This window comes from Saimiri boliviensis, chromosome 4, assembly GCF_048565385.1.
Source record: "Saimiri boliviensis isolate mSaiBol1 chromosome 4, mSaiBol1.pri, whole genome shotgun sequence".
In the NCBI taxonomy this organism is placed as follows: domain Eukaryota; kingdom Metazoa; phylum Chordata; class Mammalia; order Primates; family Cebidae; genus Saimiri; species Saimiri boliviensis.
Window position 1 is genome coordinate 24,074,800 of NC_133452.1, and position 20,883 is coordinate 24,095,682.

General features: G+C 37.9%; 1 long non-coding RNA gene across 1 annotated transcript; it reads right to left on the reverse strand.

Annotated features, from left to right (window-relative positions):
• Nucleotides 1-896: 896 nt before the first annotated feature.
• LOC141584247 (uncharacterized) lies at nucleotides 897-20,846 on the reverse strand. Its single transcript, XR_012517163.1, has 3 exons — nucleotides 20,623-20,846; nucleotides 1,975-2,208; nucleotides 897-1,058 (listed from the first exon to the last, which is right to left on the reverse strand). It is a non-coding gene; the product is annotated as an uncharacterized LOC141584247 (long non-coding RNA).
• Nucleotides 20,847-20,883: the final 37 nt, after the last annotated feature.

Genomic DNA, 20,883 nt, shown 5'->3' on the forward strand with positions numbered 1-20,883 from the left:
TATGTTGGCCAGGATGGTCTCAATCTCTTAACCCTGTGGTCCACCCGCCTCAGCCTCCCAAAATGCTGGGATTACAGGTGTGAGCCACCGCGCCCAGCCAATTAGTGCTCTTATAGAAGAAGTTGGGATTGCTCTAGCACCTTTTTGCCTTTCCATCTCTTCTGTCATGGGAAGACAGCATTCTTTGTTCCCTTTTTACTCTTTCCTTGTGTGAGGATGCAGCAAGTAGTGCCTACTTAAAGCAGGAAGCAGCTATCACTAGACACCAAATCTGTCAGCATGTCATCTTGGACTTCTCAGCCTCCAGACTATGGGAAATAAATGCCTGTGGTTTACAATTTCGAAGTCTGTGGTATTTTGTTGTAGCAACAAACCCAACACTAACTTTAATAAGCTTCTTCTCTTAATGTTTAATATATTGTGATTATGTAATTAATTATAATTGAAAGAGTGTAACAGATTGTAACAGATTACTAAGGCAGACCAACAAAATGAAGAGTCTACCTGACATCACTTTTTGAGGCCGTTCAGATTCTACTGACCAAATAGAATAAAAGGTCATTGTATTAGTCAAGGTTCTCCAAAGAAACAAACAATAGAATATATACGTGTGTGTATGTGTGTGTGTGTGTGTGTGTGTGTGTGTGTGTAATGTACATGCACACACACACGTGTATATCCTTACGTAATGTACATAATGTACTTATGTAATGTACATGTGCACATACACACATATATATTCTTGGCAAGGTTAAGAGAAAAATTTGTACAACAGTTGAGTAATGTGCTGACTTGGCTGTCCTCTCCATATGAGTGACTTGTCACTGGCTGTGACATATACTAAGCTAAATCTAGATAAAAAGGGCTTTTATGTAATATCGTGTTGATACTTGGACTCTAATTTAGCATTTATTTCTCATTTGTCCAAAATTCATTTTTTCAGCCAGATGAAACAATGCTCAAGACATTGAGAGTCAATATGAGTTGATAGCAGGATTCCTAATTTTTGATCAAGTAAAATCCATGTTTTCATGTCTTCTCAGTTCTTCCCAGGCACTCTTGAGTTGGAAAGCATAAACAGTATTGAAAATGATGAGTTAAAAAACATTTGTCTCAGTTTTGCTGAGATTTCTTACAGTAATCTGTACTACATGGCATAGTTCAAATATATAACACTTTTGCTATTGGAAATCGGGTAAGCTTCCCATATACCATATTATATATAGTATAGGTGTATATATACGTTTATGTACATTACATATTTATATATATTATATATTATGATACATGCCATATAAAAAATATATAAACAGAAAATGTCTCATATATAAAATGTATAATATATAACGTATATTTCTAAATACATATACATATTACTATAGAAATAAATACAAATAAATATGTAGAAAATATTTTTATATAAATAAATAATATATATAAATTAATACAATGAATCTCTTTCTCTCATTTTATATATAATTTTGTATATAATTAGTATATAAAAGTATATACTTATATATTTAATTACATTTTAAATAATTATAATTATATTAATATATTTACTGTAAATCCATAAATATTTATATATGTGATTTAAATATTATTATATAAAAATAATATACAATTTACATAAATTGTATATGACATATAAATTTGTATATTACATATAAAAATATGATTATATACTTATATAATTAATGTGTATATTATATATAATGAGAGATAAAGAGATTTGGTATAATATTATTTTTATATATTTAATAATATATATAAAATTATTCGGATTGTATATTTACATATACCATATAAATGCATAAATTATATATAATTATATATTAATTCTGCTTTATGTATAATATATGACATTATGTATTAGATAATTATATATATTCATTAAATACAATATATATAAAATGAGAGGGAGAGACACAGACAGAGAAACAGAGAGAGATTTATTGCAATAAATTGGCTTACATGATTGTGGAGTCTTGACAAGGTCAAGTCTGCAGGGTGGGCTGGTGGGCTAAAGAGCCAAGGAAGAGTTGGTATTGCAGCTCAAGTTTGAAGACATTCTGCTGGCAGAAATCGCTCTTGCAGGATGTTCATCTTTTTCTCTTCAGGCCTTCCACTGATTGGATGAGGCCTACCCACATTATGGAAAGTAATCTGCTTTACTCAAAATCTTACTGATTTAAATGTTGATCTCATCTAAAAAAAAAAAAAAAAAAAAAAAAAAAATTCACAGAAACATCTAAAATAATGTTTGACCAAATATCTACATAGTGTGGCCTAGCTAAGCTGACAGATAAAATTAACTGTGACAGTCACTTTCTCCAATGTAAGCTATTCTGATCTTGTTTGAACCTTCAAAGGCCAGTTAGCAATAGTCAGAGGCTAGAAAGTATTTGGAGCTGAGAGAATGTATTTTGTAATTAAAAAAAAAAATGAAATACCTATGGAGAGTTATTTGAAATTAGTAACACGCTAAGAGCCATTCCTAAAACAGGAAAAAACAAATAAAGAAATTATTTCCCTTGAGCTTTAACTCGGGTTTCTCATCTCTTTTGGAATATACTACCGTTCTAGGAAAATATTCATACCAATTCCTTCCTTGTAACTGACATATTTAATAAGATGTAGATAAATTATATAGGTGATAAATGATGTAGATAAATAATATAGGTGAAGATTCCATTGACTAATTCAAACTTGCTGCTTCTGACTTAGATAAAGAATGTGTGTTTTTTTTAATCTCAGAAATTGTCCAGAAACAGCTTCTGGGATTTGGAAATATAAAATATTTTTCTTAAGCCTTACTTTAAAAAGATACATATATATATATATATTTCACCTCTAGAATTTGCTTTCTATTTTTCTATGAAGATAATTTGTCAATGCTTGGTAGTATTAGTGTATGCAACCCAAAAGGCAGTCTTAGAATAGGGTGGTAACCAGACAGCAACTGTCCCAAGTGGTTCTCTAGGGGCCAAATATTTAAAACTCAAAGACTCCTGGGCTGGATATAGTTGAAGAATGGCACAAAATATATGAAGTAGCTGCATAAAACCTACCGTTCCAGAAAAGCTTCCTGGCTTTCATTTTCTTGTCAGAGATGTTTCCAGATATATCAAAACAACTACAAAAGTAACTTGATTCTTCTAAGCCTTATCTCCCTTTAAGTGCAGGACTTCACTATCCTGAGACTACACATTCTTTACAAAAGACGTGAATCTGATTTCTGGAAGTGAGAACAAAATACAATTGTAATGAATAATTTCTATTCATACTTTGTTATTGGTGGCAAATGATTATTTCCATATTTTTTAGTTCTTATATCTTAGATCAATGAAATGTGTAAAGTAGTCATTTAATAATCATTTTAACTTGCTATGCTGAAGATATGTTTATTCCTTCAACATATTTTGCAAACCATGTACTAGCTTTGTGGAGTACGCTGGAGATTCTGAGAAGAGTAAGACACAGCTTCTAACTTCAAGAAGTTCTTGTTCTAGTTGGAGATGCAGGTGGTGCTATGGGTTAAATGCTTTCCCCATCCAAAATTCATGTTGTAACTTGATCCCTGATGCAACAGTATTAAGAGATGAGACTTTTAGGTCACTGAGTCATGAGGGCTCTGCCCTCCTGCATGGAATCCGTTTCCATTTTAAAAGGGCTTGACAGAGGAAATTTGCCCTTTTCCCCGCTTTAGTCCCTTCCATCACATGAGAGCACAGCACTCCTTCCCTTTGGAGGACATGACAGCAAAGTACCATCCTAGAGGCAAAAAGCAGCCCTCACTAGACAGCAATCCTGCCAGAGCCATGATCTTGGACTTCTTAGCCTCCATAACTAAGAAAATAAGTATCTGTTCATTCTAAATACTCAGTCTGTGGTATTTTGCTACAAGAACACAAACAGAGAAAAATGGTGGGTGAACAAATGTAGGTGTCATAACAGCCAAGACACAAAGGTGGGGGTCAAGTCTTCTTCAGAGAGTGGAGGTTATTGACAGTCCAAGTCAGTAAGAAAGATATAAATTCTCCCTATGTCTACTGCATGGTCAGCAATAGAGTTAGCCTTCCCTGAGTGTGGTATTTCCCTTAGCTGTGAACAAATTGACTCAAAATGAAGTAAGTTTTTTGAGGTTTTCATTCATAGCTGGCAGGCAATGGGCTACATGGACTATGGAGTCTGAAAGACAGGGCACCTCTCACAAAGCCTGACCAGAAGGGAAAATAGGAGGCAGCCAACCTAGAACCGGTGCCCGAAGTGTGATCTTTAGGGAGCTGGAGCACTTTGTCCTACAACTATCTAACACAAGAGCTACCACCCTCACACTCCTAGCTCAGTCACTCTTCATCTGAGGGTTGCTAAAATAGTGTAGGCCTTTATTGCATTTGTTATTTATATACTGATGCCTACTCCCAAGAATAATGTAAGCTTACTTGAAGTCACACATACAATATTACCACTGAAAGAATACATAATGTTTTAAAATAATTAAGGAGGTAATAAGTCAGTAGTTTAATCTAGTTTAATGCAACTGAGCATAAAATTTAGCTCTGTTTTTACTGATAGTCAAAGAGAAAAAGAAAAAAAGAAGATGGGGGAACAGGATGAGTTCACATGCTTTCATCAACATAAAAAGAAAATGAGCAATTTAGAAATGTCTTTTTTCTTCCTCTAGGAGAAAATTCAAAGAAGGATATCATGTAAGGATATTTCTATAAAGAGGATTAGGTAACTAATAATAGTACAAAGGATGAAGATACATAAATACAGCTTGTGGGTGTTGGGGAGGGTATGAATTTCGAATAAAAGCTGAAGGCAAATTGTTAAAGTTTTTGAAATGTCTTTCTATGGTGAGCCAGCAAAGTGACAATAACTCCCACTATTATATGTTGACACTGTATTAGGGCTTTACAGATATTTTCCTTAATAATGTTGGGAGGTACATACTACTGTTCTTCTAGGAGTTTCCTAGGGGAACTGTGAGAGATTGAAGATCTTGGTCATGTAAAGCTAAGACATGAATCTGGGCCTTCCTGGTCTAAAGTCACATTTTTTCCACTCTACTCATCCAGGCATGTAGATTTCTATTGATTTGGTATGGAGATAGAGGCAAAACAATGTGGAAATGCTAATTATTATGTTCCTATCTCTCCAGAAATCACTGTCCAGGTCCAACTTTTGATACAATCAAGAGAGCAAACAATTTGAGTTTGAGGTAACTGAAAAATACTTGCAATAGTAATATTTTCCAAAAAAAAAAATTCAAATGTTTTCTATACCATATCATTAAGAGACAAAACTGATTTTCTTTTACATGAAAATTAGAGCCAGATATAGACTTTCCAAGTCAAAGAGTAAATTATATTCTTGCACAAAAGTAGACGGTGGGGCTGGTGAGGATTAAGGCCAAAATTTTTCACAATAAAGCTTAAAAGCAGCATATATCATGAAGGACTCATGCTTGAAAGTGATAGAAGCCCAATTTGAATCCATCTTGAGAAAGATGAATTTGTTATCTCACAAAATCTAAAGAAGTAGTGAATATCTAAACCATGTGAAAGACACTGAGTTGAGTTTCAGGAACTGACTGTCTCAGGAACTTGTACGATGCCAGGTCTCCTTCATTTACTTTCTCTCTCACACTTAATATTCTCTCTCTCTCTCTCTCTCTCTCTCTTCCTCTCTCTCTTCCCTGCCTCTCCTCTCTGCCAACTTTATCATACACTGAGTCAGTCTTTCTCTTTATGGCAGGAAATATGATCACTGACAGTTCCTAAGTTTTACATCTCAATTCCATTACAGGACAAGATTGCCTAACACACACCACATCAATTCCCCAGTAAACAACTCAAGGAATGCCTCTAATTAGAATGGCTTGGTTTGGTTACCCATCCTTAGAGCCCTCAACCCTTTCTAGGAGGCAGAGTTACAGTGGAAGGAGGAGTAGTCCAGAAAAATGAGTTGCTTTTTTTTCAGAAGGAGGTATGAGGTGGTTAGTAGACAAATAATAAATATTCTTCCCAAGATTGTCTAGTCTCAGTGGCTTTTAAAAATACAGACGAACAACTGTCAGTTTCTTCTATACAATAGAAAATATTTTGCTTAATTGATGGATTAAACTTTTTATTTATCAATACCTTATCTTACTTGAAAAGAGATTTAAGATCTTTAAAGGGCAACATAAAATACAGCAATAAGCTACAAATAAAATATGCCAATATATAATAAACTATAAATTATAAGAGAATGAGAAAGAAAAAACAAACATAGGGGCAAAAACTAGATGTAGAAATGAGTTAAACGAAAGATGCAATCACACTGTCATTTTGAGCTACAAATTTTGTTCTATGACAGTGAATGGGAAAAGGGAAATCTGATTGGTGATCCAATTCATGATACCCATAAAATGAAAACAAATAAATTTATCTAGATAAGCCTGACTTACCTCCCTCACATTATCACCAGAAAAGAAATGTTGAGGCACTTTATAAAGTAGAGAGTGAGATATATAACATGAGTTCCACAGGAGGCTGCACAGAGAAATTATCAGTGCAAGTCCAGAGCATCATACCAAATAGAATTCAGGAATAATAATTCAGTATGGGATCAAAAAATATATTCTGGAGTTACATGTCTCAGCGTTTAAGATTTAATTCAATGAAAGTTTTTATTCATGTATTCAATTAGCAATTTTTGTGGGGTACCTACTACTTGACACAATGAGAAAAAAAGACGAAAGGAGATTACATGTTTTTTCCCAAAGGAATCTATGGACATTATTTCCTCTCATTGAGTTTTTAATAGACAAACTTGAGTGACAAGGAATTCAAGAGTATATTCTTGAGGAAGTAGCTGGCAATTCTTCTATGTTGCCAGTTAAGCAAACAATTATATAGCTTCCTGCAGGGAAGGGCTAGTGTTGCAATAAGTAACTTGTGAAAAATAAAAACACCTCAAGACATTTTCCTGAAGCCATCTCTCTTCTCTTGGAGGTGAGCAAATTTCAATAGGCAGAACTGAGATCATCCTTAGAAAATAATAAATTGTCAAATGTCCCGAATTTATGTTCCAGATAATTTGGCAGTGATTTTAATTAAGAAAAATTACAAGGTGACATATCTGAATGTCTGTTTCAACATAATAAGGGCCCTATAAAACACATGAGAACAGCAGTGCATGCCTATAAAAGTACTTATGAGAAATCTATCATTCCTGTAGAATAGTTCTTTTTTGAGCAGCCTGTATCCATATAGACCTGCCTGGATAAGGTAGCCATGAAAGAATTATCCCAGAGCACTTACCCTGTTGCTAATGTTAAATAATTTATCATCACAGTAGGGTTATAAACATCGACTGGACACCAAAATGACAGTTTGGGCTTGGGTATCATTGATAAACATCAGGAAATATTATTATTATGCATGATAGTCATTATATTTCATTATATAATATTATTAAGTAATAATTATAATAATGATTAAATAGTATTATATATTATTATTTTACTGTTACTAGTTAGTAGATTAAGCTATTAACCACCTGTCATTCCAATAAGAATGTGTCCTTTACCGTTTGCTATGGCAAGAAAACATGCATTTAATCAAAACAATCATTGTGACAATTTACAAATTCCAATTAGGAGTGGAAATTAATCTATCAGCTCCTAGCCACTCTATGTTTGCAGGTAGCTTTGTGATAGTCTGAATCCACATTGAAAGTCTGCTATTTATATTGAAATCATAAAGCTTGGCCCATGCATCCTTATTAAATCAATAGATGACAATAGATCAGAAATGATGAAAAAAATTCAGAACTTGTTTCTAATATCATTTTTTATCATTTATATGAAAGAGAATATAGCAGTGATCCAACTGTAAACCAGTTCTACCAGGTGCTTTCTTATTCCTCATAAAGGAATAGCCACAGCCTGGCAAACAGCAGTTACTCAGTAAATATGTGCTGAATTAACTACACTGGGCAGATCACTCTTAAACAGGAAATCGAAGGATTTTAGTCTTGTAAATGGATAAACTACATTTTGAGCCCATGCTGAAGAAATGGAGGTGAGTTAATAAAGATGATTTAGGCTAGGTGCGGTGGCTCACACCTGTAATCCCAGCACTTTGGGAGGCCAAGGCAGGGAGATCACTTGAGGCCAGGAATTCAAGACCAGCCTGGCCAACATGGTAAAACCCTGTCTCTGCTAAAAAACACAAAAATTAGTGTGTGTGGTGGGATGTGCCTGTAGTCCCAGCTACTCCAGAGGCTGAGGCAGGCGAATTGCTTGAACCTGGGAGGTAGAAGTTGCAGTGAGCTGAGGTTGTGCCACTAGACTCCAACCTGGGCTACAGAGTGAGACTCCATCTCAAAAAAAAAAAGGTGATTTTGATTTTGAATCAACAGTATCCTCAGGGATCTGTGTCAATACAAGTTGATCAACCAGAGCTCAAATTATTATTGGTTTCATTTAGAGATGATTCTAATAAAAATTTCAAATGAAAACTTGACTATTCATAAACCTCTGAAAATTAAATCTAAAAAACCCTTTCTGTTTAAATTTTCCTACCTTCTCCTCTTCTACCAGACTCTCAGGCAATTCTTTCTTCTTGCCTTTAGTATATGTGTTTATTTCAATCCTATTATTATATTATAATTTGTAACCTCTACTCTTTGGTAGGTTAAAGTATTAAAAAGCCACAGTCAAAACTACTGTGTGTAAAATATGAGAATTTAGGTTTTGACAGGTTAAATGGAATCCCTCTATGAAAAATAAATTTGCATTTTTGTTTCAGAGTATTTTCACATATTTTGATTGTTCTTTGTATATTTATTTTAGTCCTTTTTGGCTTCTGGGATATTGGCTGCTTTCTCCATTAGGCAAAATTTAAAGATAATTAAGTTCTGTAGAAAAGAAGTACTAATGTATACATGAGACTAGTTAAATAACTGGTTAACCAATAAACATATGTTTCATGAGATTCTGCAACTTTCTCAATATTGAATAGAGGTCATATGTGTGTTGGGGAAGGTTTTTGCTCCAATTTCAAAGGCCTGGAAACATTCATTTCAGTAATAGTGTAAGCCTGCTGAAATGGTGATAGGGAGATGAAAAATTAGGCTAAATAACAATTTAAGAGCATTTCACAAAATAGCTGTTCTAAAATACCTATAAAACAAATATATGAAAGCGTTTATCACAGGAGGTCATAATTGGGTATTTATTTGTGTTATTACTTACTTAATGTCCATCTCTCCCACTACATTGTAAACACTAAGCAGGTAGGGACAATGTCAGTTTTACTAACCACTTTAACTTTTAGTGTTTTAAGAGATAATAGGTGCTCAATGAAAATTTCCAAATGATTAAATCAATGACATATAATTGATAAGGAGACAATATTTTCTGATGTAAAGACCATGGGATCCTGGTTTATAAAACTCCCTTTGTGTGATTTCAGAAAGTTATTTATTGTCTCAGAACTTCATTAACTTCATGTGAAAAATTGAGATAAGAATAAAGTATATTAAATAAGTTGTTGGTAGGGCCAATCAAAATACTATATGAAGAGTATTTATTAAACTATAAGATGTTTTAATATGATTTTTAAATCAAATTATAGTAATAAATGAATATAATTCTCAAGAAGAAACAGTATTTGATTACAGCTGCTGTTGCTTGATAAAAATATATTAATAGCTATAATCCTCAATGACGGCTAATGTTCCCTAAAGTCATCAGATATATGCTCCTCCTGGCTGAAGGATGCCTAGGTAGTATTCTTACTGAAAAACTGAACTTGATTCTCATCAAACCTCTAGATCTAACTATCAGTTTGCAGAAAATAAGGGAGTGGTGGGAATCAGTAAACTCCAGAATAAGAGAAATTCCATTAGACAAACGACCTGGTTTCTTTAATGAATAACCACCCCTATGATTCAATTACCTCTCACCAGGTCTCTCCCACAACACCTAGGGATTACAGGAACTACAATTCAAGATGAGATTTGGGTGGGGGCACAGTTAAACCTTATCAATGGTTTGATCTTTTACCACCCTGGATCTTTTACCACCCTATTTGTGATGTGTCGCAACAATATAGAAATAAGCCATCCCTAGCCACTTTATTTGGATTTGCAAGTTGTGGACTGCATAACTCCAGGATAGGCATCTAAACATTCTGAAAATGGAAGCATGAGGTCCATATGGCATTTTGCTGTTTTTGGTGCTACATCACAGTGGTATGGGTGCCAAATAGCAAGTCTGCTAGTCCCAGCTATTCTGACATTGCCAATAATTAATACCCTGGCATCACTCAGGCATTCACTATCTGTCTTTATCAAATAAAATCATAGGATTAATAATCTGGTAAGAGGAAACTTATTTGCTAGTGTTTTGTTTGTTTGGTTGGTTAGTTGGTTGGTTGGCTGGTTGATTTTGTTGAGAATTCAGATGTTCCTGAAAAAGGGCAAATACAGAAACAGGAGACCACAGCTATACCTCCAGTTCTACGTTGTGAGACTTTGGGTATCTTGCTTAAATGCTCGTTGTCCCTGTTTCTCCAAATGCAAAGTAGAGATAACTTGAGTAATTCACGAGATTTGATAGTGAACTTACAACAATTGGTTATAAAAAATGATTTGAAATAATTTTAGTTGCATTACACAAATATGGAGGGGCACTTCACCTAAAATTAGCTTAGTTCAGTTGTAGTTATCAAAATTGACTCATGACCTTTCAACTTGCCTCTGCTAGTGAAAATAGCAAAGCAAAAGAGTGGCATTGAAGCCAAGACTTCAAGGGCTAAGGCTAGAGCAGAAGGTAGAAGTAAAAATATTTTTCCTGACTTGCGTGATCTAGTTTCAACCCTTCTAGTTCCCCACATCTGCTCTTACTGAAAAATAATCTGGCTGAGGCTAGATGTTACTGTGGATATTCGCAGTTTTCCTTATGCCTCAGGACTCCATAAGCGGTAAAAAAGAACTTTCCTGGCTGGGCACAGTGGCTCATGTTTGTTATCTCAGCACTTTGGGAGGCCTAGGCAGGCAGATTTCTTGAGGTAGAGACCAGCCTGACCAACATGGCGAAATCCTGTCTATATTAAAAATATAAAAATTATCAGGCTGTGGCACCACACACCTGTAATCTCAACTACTCAGAAGGCTGAGACAAGAGAACTGCTTGAACCTGAAAGGTGGAGGAAGCTGCAGTGAGCGGAGATCATGCCACTACACTCCAGCCTGGGTGACAGATCCCTCTTCTCGGTAGATTATTTCTTTATCATCTACTTCCCAGCTGTCTCCACCCTGTCCCTGATCTGAAGATCCATATATTTTCAGACTTCTTAGGTAAACTCAAGGAAGCTTTCATGCTGCGTTCTCATTATGCCAAGACAGGGTCTCATAAACCATGAGCTTGCACAACACGATTAGATCATGTACATTTACTTTGATGTACTTTGCATCATCTAACTATGTAAAGTACAATTTGCCTTCTGTTTCTTTCTGAAGTCTTTCCCCGCTACTTCACAAATGTTCGTTCTTTTACAAACATTAAAAGTGTTTAACCAAATGTGGGAAGCAACTGAAGTTATCTTAGTACTGAGGCATTAGACTGTTCTATTTTTCTGAGGAATGTTATTGTGTGACCTCACTAAGAAGGGAGATAAATAGAAGCATATGTTGTTTATAATATTTCTCTGCATAAGATAAACTGAGAAGTGGGTGAGCAGAATCAGGGTATGGTAAGCTAATTCAACTCTGGAGTATCTGAGAAAGACTTAGGTACAGATTAAACATCCAGAGAAGATGATAAGGCCTTTGGGTTGCAGTGACGTAGGCTATAATGCATGACTCATGCGGGCTTGCGGTAGATTTTTCCATTTCAGGTTGGAAATGAAAGCATCTTACAAGTGAACTGCAAGTCAATGTGCAGTTAATCTAGTTTTTGTTTGAGTGTGTTTGTTCTCAATATCTTGTTAATTAAATCACATTATGTGGGAGTCAGTGGTCCCAGACTCTGGTCCTGGCTCAGAAATTGATTTTATTGCCCTTCCTATTTATGAAATGTAAGTAATATGAAAAGTCATAATGCCTCAGGGGGCACTAAATACCAGCAAAGCTGGCTCCAGGATTTCTATAAAAAGGATATTAAGGGCAAATACTTTGTTCTTCCTTTGTGTCCAGAAACCCAATGAAACTTCTACATGAATAAAAATTTGCTCCAGGGTGTCAAGGCAAATTGAGGATGATGACGTCAAGAGTTGCAACCCGTATAATTTTGATATATCACATATTCCTGTGTAATTCAAATTTAAGAAAAGAAACAGAGACACAGATACAGAAGGAGAGAAAAAAGAAATGAGAAACAGACAGGGCTACTAGGTGGAAGACTTTGCTTCTATTTGCAACAAATAGGATGTATGCATACCGGGCTAGAGTTTGGAGGCTTCCATCTTCCCTTTCAATCCTTTCACCATCTTGAGGCCCTTGGAATCTCCTATTCCCATACAGCTGATCCTCTTCTGTTACCAACTGTCCATTATTCTAAATAAAACACTGCTCATTCCAGGATTGCTTTTAATAGGTGATTCCACAAGACCTCATAAATTACCAAAGAAACAAATTTATAACATTGTGCTCCACTCAGATGACTTGCCTTTCAATGCCACTGAATAGACGTCAGATTTCCCAACTTTGAGGAAGAGGAAATGCAAACATACCTTTCCTAGAGTTTTGTTTCCCTCCCCCAAAAACGTCAGTCTATAGATGAATCAGGGAGCCATGTGCCAAGTACTAGCTTCAGCTTTGTAAGCTGATAGGAATGGAGAGCATGCTTACCTTTAACCATTTGCATACTGGAGAAGCAAGTTAGAAAGTGAGTTTCTTTTTAGGTCTTACTATTCCTTCATCGATGCTCTGGAAGACACCCAGTTCTTCTTTTGGTGGAAAAAATCCCCCAAATCTACATTTTTTACTTTCAAGGCTTATGTGATAGAGGCTTTCTTACTGCAACAACTTGATCTACACTGAGTGATTATGAATATCAATCCATAATTATTGACTTGCATAAACACATTTCTTTCTCTTGTTCTAGTCCCATCTTTGACACTCTAAATACATCCTGAATCACTTTGTATAACTAAGGATGAATGAAAGTAATGCTGGTTACTTTTTTTATTCTAAAACATTTGAGTCTCATTTTCCTCTGGAGGTAGATTTCCTAAGCTCAAATGCTGACTCATAATCCCTGGTAAATTATTAACCTTTCTGTGTGGGAGAAAGACTCTCAGATGGCCCCCAATGACCATGTCTTCTACTGTTCACAAATAATCTCCTTTTATTGAATGGGGATAAGAGCTATAACTTGCTTTTTAACCAATTAAATATGTCAAAGGTGTTAGGATATCACTTTCATCTCTATGAAGGATTGCGACTTTTTTTTTCATGTCTACGAAATGAATAGGAATAGAGAGCATTACTTTGATTTACCCTAAGGAAATATCTTTAAGAAATATTCTGTCTTAGAAAGACAAATTAGCTTAGTTTGTCACCTTAGATATTTCAGTGGAGTGGAAAATAATCCATTGACCTTGAAGACCAGCTTGCTTCTGTTCCCTGAAATGTTCCAAAGTAGCTGTGTGCAGGTAAGCTTCTATCCCAATGTAATTATGCATTTTCTTTCCTTTACTGTCAAAGTGTAAAGTCAGAGAAAGGTCTGTGAAAAGCGTGCTGCCATCTCCAAATGTGAAGCAACAACAATTTACAATTATTGATGTAACACAAATGTCATTTAACCAACATTTATTTAACATTGAGTATATCATATTCCCCTAGGCTCTGGAAATACAGGAATAAACTAGAAAACAGACCCTGTCCCTTCGCCTGCTGGAATTATCAGCCTTGCTTAACTACAAGGCTTAACAGAGGTTTCAGCTACAAATATTTATTTTTTGAGTTGGAGTCCTGCTTTGTTGCCCAGGCTGGAATCCAGTGGCAAAATCTTGGCTCAATGCAACCTTTGCCTCCCGGGTTCAAGCGATTCTCCTGTCTCAGCCTTCAGAGTAGCTGGGATTACAGGTGTGTGCCACTTACCCTGGCGAATCTTGTATTTTTAGTAGAGATAGGGTTGGCTAGACTGGTCTTGAACACTTAACCTCAAGTGATCCACCCACCTTGGCCTCCCAAAGTGCTGGATTCAGGTGTGAGCCACCTCACCTGGCTTCAGCTACAAATCTTAATGAGTGGATTCAATATCTCTCAGAGGCACATAGCACAGGATGACTCAGTTGCTTCTGAGTTTTCCCAGAGATTTTGTTAGAAGTGCTCAAGAATAAATCCACTTATGATCTTGTGCTTGGGCTTCCTTTTCACTGCCCAGTCCATTGAGGGTAAGGCCACCCATCTACCTGATGAGGGCACAGCTCCCATGGCTTCTGTAGCACCCCTACAGCTCTGTCAGGCTCTGCAGCAAAGTTGTCCCATGGTGGAAAACAAGTGGGAAAGAACTTTCCTCTGCCTAAAATAATGTCACAATTTGTCACTTGAGCTTGAAGCCACACAGAGACAGCCCCTTTTGCTTCTGTCTACTACCCTTCTTTGCTAAGATACTTGACTTTATTTCTAGAATGTGGCTGAGGAAAAGACACCCAACACTTGAGTGCTCACATGTGCCAGGCACTGTTCTAAGTACTTTAAAGATATCAATTGATTTAACTCGCAAAACAGCACATGTTGGGGCAGGGGAGAATACTATTCTTTCCTGTTTCAGAGATGAGAAAAGCAGGATCTGATATATTAGTTATCTATCACTCTTCAACAAATGATCAAAAACTTAGTGGCTTAAACAACTTCACATTTTCTGTGAATCAGGCATGCCTTAATGTGGACCTCTGTTTTAAGGTTTCTCATGAAGCTGCAATTCAAGGTTTGGCCAGGTCTAGGGTCTCATCTGAAGGTTTGATAGGGAAAGGATCTGCTTCCATATTCATACAGGTGGTTGTTGGCAGGATTCCATTCCTTTTGTTGAATCGAGGGCCTGGTTTCCTAACTGGTGGCTGACAGTGAATATCAACAGTTCAATGCCATGAGGGCCTCCCCAACATGACAACTTGTTTCAAAAAATCCAGCAAGAGGGAGAGTCTGCCAGCATGACAAAAGTCACAACCTTTCATAGACACAAAAGTGATATCCTAACACCTTTGACATATTCAATTGGTTAAAAAGCAAGTTGTAGCTCTTGTCCACATTCAAGAGAAAAGATTATGTGTGAACCGTAGGAAATATGGGTCATTGGGGGCCATCTGAGAGTCTTTCTCCCACACAGAAAGGTTAATAATTTACCAGGGATTATGAGTCAGCATTTGAGCATAGGAAATCTACCTCCAGAGGAAAATGAGACTCAAATGGTTTAGAAACCACCCTAGGCACAGAAATAAATATGAACTTCTATTTTATCACCTTTTGGACGAGTCTCTAAAACAAGGGTGGTAAAGATGTAGGCTTTTTTTTTTTTTTGTGGTGGTTGATTTTTCCCCCATGCAGGGTTTTCAAAAATTTTTAAAACCACATTATGTGGTTTCACATAGTTATCTCAATTTCCAGGAGCTTAAAAAAAAAAATCAGAACATATGTTGCCACCATTTCTTCCATTCACATGTAGCACCAGCTATGAGACTACAGCTCAGTAACAACTTAGTAACAATGTGAGTATCTAATCCCAACAACCTCTTTTACACCCTCTTCTTGTTACTGGCATGGTATTTATGTGAAGGCATTTGACTTTGCTACAAATGCAACTGAATAGAGTACAGCAGACCTGAGAACTAAACAGTGAGCCCATTTATGGGGTAAATTAAAAGTGATTTCTCTCAGATATTTAATCTATACAAAATTTCTTTGAATAATGGAGAAATGTATACATAGAACTTAAACATGTAAAAATGCACTATAAAAAAGTGCTGCTAGCTTAGCAAAGTCACATATGTATTTGTAGACAGCTGATCTAAGAGGACATCTTTATTATCGCCAACCAAGAGAAGGCCACCTGATCATCTGCTCAAGCACAGACTAGTTCCCATAAGTGCTAGCTCCCAGTAATTGCATATACAACACGTTTGAGGTACAACCTTTTGGGGAATGGGATATTTCATTTTTTTGTTTAATGAGCATATATTCTGTATGCTAGGCACTATATTAAGAAATCTAATTGTAATAACTCAAATTGTGAAACATTGAAATGCACATGATAGATAATTTCAACACTGTCTTATAGCACGTCTATGGTATACAGGAACAGAACCTTGGTCTTCTGCTTTTCCAATATTCCGGGCTGCCTTGGTTAAAATTCTGCTGATAATTTACGTAAAATTGCTAGGTTGATTTTGGGTTATGAATATTACCCTTGGCAGGCTGCTTCCAAATTACCATATAATTGTATGTTAATTATCATATTCCTCATACTGCAAATGAACTTATAGAGGAAATATAATTATAGCTACTAGATTCTAGACTCTGGGAATCAGGTGATTCAAACTGGCTCTTTCTCTCATAATTCTGTAGGAGCATATCATAAAAGAGGAATGGTATTTCCCACCACAGTCCCAGCTGGTAATTCTGATTGTCCCATGATTTCACAGCTGCAAATCAGCCCCCAATCACACTTGTCTCTGGCAATGATCCTTTCCTTAATTAGAACATGACTTAGACTTTCGTCTTAACTTATCTGTTGCCTTGGCCCTAGGCTACTTGAGTATAGGCTGGGTTAGTTGGAAAAGAAAATCTACTTGAACATAGGTCTGTTTGCCCTAATATTGAACAAAGTGAAGAGCCATTTGTCCGGTTGATGAATTTACTTTATTTAGCAAATGAATTTATTTTCTTAGACAACTTCTCTCTCTTACAATCTAGTCTTGTGTCTAGGCTTTATATTTGCGGTGTTACTTTTACAGTTCTTATACCTCCCCCAACTTGGGTATGGTCTCTAGAAAAAGTCACTAGGCCTTGTCCAAGCCTGTATGTGACAGCATGTGGGGTGTGATGTGAGGAGCAGGCAAGGCCTTCCTCTAAGGCAGCAGGCAGGTCAAACTTAATATTGTCCTTTCCTCCTTTTTTTAAAAAAACTTAAATTTTCAGGGTAACCTGTCACTTCTCTGAGTGGTTAAGTCACACAGATGAGAGCTTTCCTCTAGAAGTCTATGTCAAAATACATGTATATTAGAGAGAAAGGTATACTTAAAGAAATGTGATTTCTGGCATTCTTTCTGCTCACCTTACGTTTTAGATGCATTCTCTTGGAAAGGCACCAATAGAAGCTAAATAGAAGGTACACAGAAAATGAGGATAGGGTGAAATGACAGAAAAAGTAAACATTTTATTTTTCAAATGACAAATATTCATTAAGCATCTACAATGTACATGGATTTAATATACTAGATAGTTGGGGAAGATATAAAAGTGATGCAAAATCTGCTTCCATGAATTCTGAGAGATAATCTGTGAGCCCGTATCTATATGTGAATCTATATATTTCACATATAGATTTGTGAAACAGGTAACAGTGCTATTTGGTATGTGAAGAAGTGCTGAAAACAGACAGTATTTGCTACAGAATCCTCTCACAGAGGGCATGATATTAGAGTGGTATAGATAGTTAAGAAGGAACCTCAGGTTTATTATTATTCTGTATAATCACAGGTGGCTTGGAATTGTACTGTATATAGTGTTTAGTGGAGAAAAGAAGGAAACAAATTAGGCTACAATCAAATATTTACTTTGAGCAACTGAAGACAGGAGTTGAGACTGTATCTTATGGGCTCTAGACAGCCATCTGCTATGGTCTGAATGGTTTTGTCCCATTCCCCAAATTTCATGTTGAAACTTAAATCCCTAATGCAACAGTGTTGTAAAGTATGGCCTTTTGGAGGTGACTGAGTTTTAAGGGCTCTGCCCTCATGAATGAGATTAGGAGCCCTTATAAAAGGGCTTGGCAAAAGGAATTTGACCCTTTTTGCCCCTTCTTGCCCCTTCACCTTCTTCTATGAGGACAGAGCTTTTCTCCTCTCCAGAGGAGGAGGTGTTCAAGATGCCATCTTAGAAGCACAGATGGGATGTTTACCATACAACCAAATCTGCCATGCCTTGCTCTTGAATTTTCCAGCCTCCAGAATTGTGAGAAAATAAATCTTTGTTCTTTATAATTTCTTATAATTCATAATTACCCAGTCTGTAATACTTTGTTACAGCAGCATAAACAGACTGTGACAGTTAATACTGAGTGTCAACTTGATTGGATTAAAGGATGCAAAGTATTGATCATGGGTGTGTCTGTGAGGGTGTTGCCAAAGGAGATTGATATTTGAGCCAGTGGGCTGGGAAAAGCAGATCCACCCTTAATCTGGGTGGGCACCACCTAATCAGCTGCCAGTACAGGTAGGATATAAAGCAGGCAGAAAAACGTGAAAAGACTAGGCTGGGCCTAGTCTTCTATCCTACATCTTTCTTCTGTGCTGTATATTTCCTGCCCTTGAGCATCAGACTCCAAGTTCTTTAGTTTTGGAACTCAGACTGCCTCTCTGCTTCTCACCTTGCAGATGGCCTATTGTGGGATCTGTGATGGTGTGAGTTAAAACTTAATAATCTCCTCTTTATATGTATATATTATTAGTTCTGTCCCTCTAGAGAACCCTGACTAATATACATACTAAGACACCATCCCAGCTAGATGTCTGAATAGAAAAATAACAAGATAAAATGGATGTCTTAGGAAGAATTGAGGTGATGGTGTATTTGAGATAGGAGACACTGCAGGAGAAAGGACTGGTTAGGCAAAAGCAGAAACGCAAATTTGTTTAAGACAGTAATCTTAAAAGAAAAACTTCAACCAAATTAAATTTAAAGGAGTTTGAGCAATGAACAATTCATGAATTGGGCAGCCTCCCTAGCCAGAGTAGGTCTGAGACTCCAGTGCAGCCACAAGGTGGAAGATGATTTATGGACAGAAGAAGGAAAGTGACGCACAGAAAACTGAGGTACTGAGATACAGAACTGGCTGGACTGGTTACAGGTTGGAGTTTGCCTTATTTAAACAAGGTTTGAACAAATGACTACATTTGATTGGCCAAAACTCAGTAATTGACACAAGTATAGGCTATGGTCTGTTTACACCTCCACTTGTTATAGCTCACGATATACAGAGAAACCTTTAGGCTGAACTTAAAATATATTAAGGAGGCTGCTTTAGGCTAAACTTCATTTAACAGTAACTAGGGATGAAGGTGAAAGAAAGAATTTTAAACGACTGCCTGGACTTGGAAAATTATTGAGATGAAGAGGCAAAGAAGACAATGAGGTTTCCAGCCTGAATGACTCAGCTTCCAGCGGGTGAGGGTGACCTAGTGTCAGCTAGGTGACTTAGTAAAAGGGAAAGTCCCAGATCTCAGTAAGTATAGGTAGATATTCACAGAATTGTAAAGCTGGAAAGGGCTCTAGAGATCATCTATTTTAGATCCTCTATTTTATAAGAGGACAACTAAATCAAAAGAAAGGTCTGTGACTCAGCCCAGGGCAGTGAGCATGGAGTAGGGCCATAATGTAGCGGCACCCACATCCTCTCCCACGGGGCCATCCTGCTTGCTTCCTCATCCTGACCATGTAGCTCTCTGGACAGTGGCTCTCAAAGTCTGAACTGAGGATAATTTGGCCTGTCTGCAGCCAAATTAGGCAAAATAAGGGAAACAGATAATTTTTCAAAAAGCTAATCATTTAAGAAATCAACCTTTACTCTGTAATTAATCTAAATTCCTCAGTTTTTGTTTCGTTTTATTTTATGGATAATCTTTAAAACCCGCAAGTCCGAGAGTCATTTCTCTGTAGGATGGCAAGTTATGTGTGAGCTCTCTTTCCCAAAGCACAACAGCAGGGGGTAGAGATGCAGCCACAAAAAGGATGATAACACAGTGTTTTCCTGGCTCTGCCCCCATCCCCACTTGCCAGGATTACAGCCATGTTCCCTTTGTTGTAATTCTCTTTCGACAGGGGTGGGCAGGAGTCGCCGACAGAGGGATGGGGGCGGGTGAGCGGCACCCACCGCCCAGAGCTCTGAATCGGTGTCCCTCGGCCGGAGACCAAGGCTCGGTGTTGGCAGCCGGGGCGTGGCCATCCAATCCTGATACAGCCCTGCGGGATTTCTTTAATCCTTAGTCACACGGGCGGCACACCGCACATGCGGCTTCAAGCCCCCTCCCCAGCTCATCGCCTTCGCGTAACGTCGCCCGAGCCCCCCACAGAAGCAGACCCTGGTGGGCTGCCCCGTCCCAGCTCCAGAGAGGCTCCGCTGCCCGCCGGGATCCAGGGCCGGGCTGCCTCCCGGGGGAGCTCAAACCCGACAGGGGATAACGGGCCACAGCCCCGTCTCGGCTCTAAGTCACGGGCCTGGGGCAGGCTGCGTCGGCCGGCGGGAAGGCCGGTGGCGGCAGTCACCGAGGGTCCAGCAAGGGCTGGCCCGTTTCCTCCGCAAACGAGCTAACGCGAAAGCAGGGCCCCGGAGTCAGGAAATCGGGGCTGCTTCTCCTTCGACCGGCGGCGAGAACGAGTCATGTTACTTGGGCCCGTTACCTCAACTGTAAAATGAGGGGTCTAGGATTCCCTGTAGGAATGCAGGATTCTAGAATCGAACAGGGTTGGTAGCCCCGCCGGGGCGGAGCCTCACCGGGCGCCGCGGGGATCCAACGGCAGGACTCGCGGCGGCGGGGGCCCCCTCCGGACCCTGGTCTCCGCCACGTCGCTGCGGGGTCGGAAGGCAGCGTGCGCGTCCCCGCCGGGCCTGCGTGCGCGTCTCCGCCCAGCGGCCGGCCGGAGCCGGGCCGGGTGGGCGGG